Source organism: Cynoglossus semilaevis, chromosome 1 (assembly GCF_000523025.1).
Source record: "Cynoglossus semilaevis isolate Cse_v1.0 chromosome 1, Cse_v1.0, whole genome shotgun sequence".
Classification (NCBI taxonomy): Eukaryota; Metazoa; Chordata; class Actinopteri; order Pleuronectiformes; family Cynoglossidae; genus Cynoglossus; species Cynoglossus semilaevis.
In genome coordinates, this window is record NC_024307.1 from 33,393,557 (window position 1) to 33,396,309 (window position 2,753).

The following is a 2,753-nucleotide window of genomic DNA, read 5'->3' on the forward strand; positions in this document are numbered from 1 at the left end:
TCTATCCATCCATCCATCCATCCATCCATCCATCCATCCATCCATCCATAATAATTACCAGCATATACCTCATCACATCTAAAAGTACCAAAAGAAGAAGACATATAGTAGCATGATCGTATTTTTGAAGATATTTATAACTAAAATAAAGGTGATTTGTTTTAGGCTTCATCAGGCTGTACTCTACAGCTGAGGTTAATCCAGATCTAAAGGAGGAGATCTTACATAAGTCACCGACACTTGGCAGAGTCCACAGGAAGTTTCTCAACACAGCACATGCATAAGTACTGGGGACTGAACAGGGAAGAAAGCTACTGAGCAGAACAAACAGGAGACGGGAGTTAAAAATTGATGACTTGCGTTTTGTGTTTTGCCATTCCCCGCTGTGCAAGCAAAGAGATTCTGCTCGTCCTAGTTTCCTCACCCGGTAGAAATAGCTAGGCCTTCCCTGTCATGTGAACGCCTGCTCAGATCTTTGCAACCGCAGACATTGCAAATGTGGCCCACATTGGCTCTCATTTAACACCAGGAAAAAAACACCAAAGGAGGATTGATTCATGTTTAGACTATCATTAATTTTGTGGATTCAATACGTGTGTGACGCTTTGGCCCAGAGGCAATGTCTCTGTCATTGGTGTGGAACCCCAGGGTTCACCTCCTGGACAAGTTTGAATCCCGGTTAGGGCGGTTGGTACCTTCCAGTGGACTCACCACCTGCAGGAAGGTTCAGGGGGGTTGGTACGGTGCAGTGTGATTTGGGTGGCGGTCATGGAGACTGCTGCCCCCGCGACCCAGTAACAGATAAGCGGATGGAAATGGATGGATTCGATACGTGCTCTCTGCATTAACCAATAGACAAAAGGCTCTGATTTCTTAGTATTCTTCCTTCATCTACGACCTCACTTCCCCAGGCAGGTTTGTGGTGGTTTTCAAGTCAAGATAGAAGTCCATCTTGGGTTTGTGTTTGTGTGACAGACCTGTTCACCTGTGCATCTTGTTGTCCTCTGTATTCCCTGTTTTCCTCGTTCAAGAGTGGATTGGAGTAGAGCAGCAGGTGTTGTTAGTCCTTAGAGTGTTTGGTCGTAATGAGTTCCCAGTCCACACTCCACGTCCTCAGAAGGACGCTGCTATGGTGTCAGTGTTGTATATAGAACTACATGTTGTTTTACTTTGTTCACATATTTAGAGGTCATCTTATGAAGATCTGGGTCAAATATGTTTCTTTTCATTTCTTTAGCTGCTGTAGTATTTATTTATGTTTATCTTTACTGTTTGGAAAGGTTATACCTTTAATAAGGTGGAAATGTATTTTTAAATACACTTTTGGATGAATGGTGTCAACCTGCATTCTGTTGCAACTGATTGAAGAAACAAAACATGCATGTAGCTTATTGGGTTAAAGAAGATATAAGGCCAGGGATTTATATATTTTTTAGTCTTTATTTTTATTATGCCAGTCCCCTAAACATTGCCCTTCGGGGGTGCCAGGCTTTTCCAATTTTAACTTTTTTTTTTTGTTCCAGAGTGAGAAAAACTCGTGATTGGTAATTTTATTTACAGCTGAACAGTTGTTCAGTTCAGTTACGTTTTCGAGCTAGGGGGGCTCAACAGATACCTAGATACCAAAGCGGGGGTCAATACATAAAAGTTTAGGAACCACTGGGTTCCTGGACTGTGTTTGTTGACAAATCTATGGAACCCAGTTTGTTGTGCAGGAGAAAAACACTACAGACAGTTCCCATGCTTCCCACCAATTCCCAGGCCTTCCATGACGCTGAATTATACTGAACTGATTTCAAGCTAAGTTTAAGTCTTAAACCTTCAAACCAGCATTTTGTTTCCACTAAGTATTGTGTATTTATCTTTAAAAATCCAAACAAGGTTGTTGTATCCTAAAGGTACGATAGATAGTGATAGAAATACAAAGAAGAACCTGCAAGACCTCAGTGTTAACAGTCAACATTGTTTTCTGACTGCAGAATCAGGGACAACATCCTCATCCTCTGTGTCATATCACCTTGTCGCTGACAGTGGCAAGCACAGCATCCCTCGCATCTCCTGTTTGTCTGACTCTGTGCGCACACGACTGGGTAAATGTACAACAGTCAAGACTCCGTTCTTGTCATCAGCGCAAAAAGACCGACGCTGACTTTTCCTGCTTTGTCCAATTTCCTTGCTTCTTGTCTGGAGTACAGAGCTCCTGTCCCAGCTGAGATCTCTATCAGCAGTGATTTACCTGACAAACAATCCGTCTCCCTCCCTTTCTCTCCCTCTCTTTCTCTCTATCTCCCCCTCGCTCCCAGGGCACCCTGTAACTCCCTGTCTGTGTTTTCTTTTTCCACCGCGCACATCTGTCTCCTCAACATCTCTAATTGTTGTTTTCATGTCGTCTCCTCCTGCCTTTTCGTCTTTTTTGGCTTACGCTAGGTACTCGGGCTGCTTACAAAATAAAAACATAGACAACAACCAATTATCGTACAGGGAAACCAGAGGGGGGATTTAATGGGGAGGGGTGTTGGCATCTGCCTCCTGTGATGCAATTATTTTATTTCAAATGTGTTATTAGGTAATTAGATTCTTTTTTCATATTTCCCCGTTGATTCACAAATGCTTTGACTGTGCGTATGTGTTAGTGTGTGTGCAAGAGCTCTTATTTATATATAACGTCTAACCCCAACATAAGATTGAATGTGATGTCTTTTCTATGAGTGTGCTTTTCCTGTTTAGATCTCTCATTCCCCTCCCACTCAACC

General features: G+C 42.6%; 1 protein-coding gene across 6 annotated transcripts in view; it reads left to right on the top strand.

Moving 5' to 3' along the window:
* The window catches only part of nrxn2b (neurexin 2b), a 572,664-nt gene that overhangs the window by 383,231 nt on the left and 186,680 nt on the right, over positions 1-2,753 (top strand). The gene's annotated exons all lie outside the window — the stretch shown is intronic.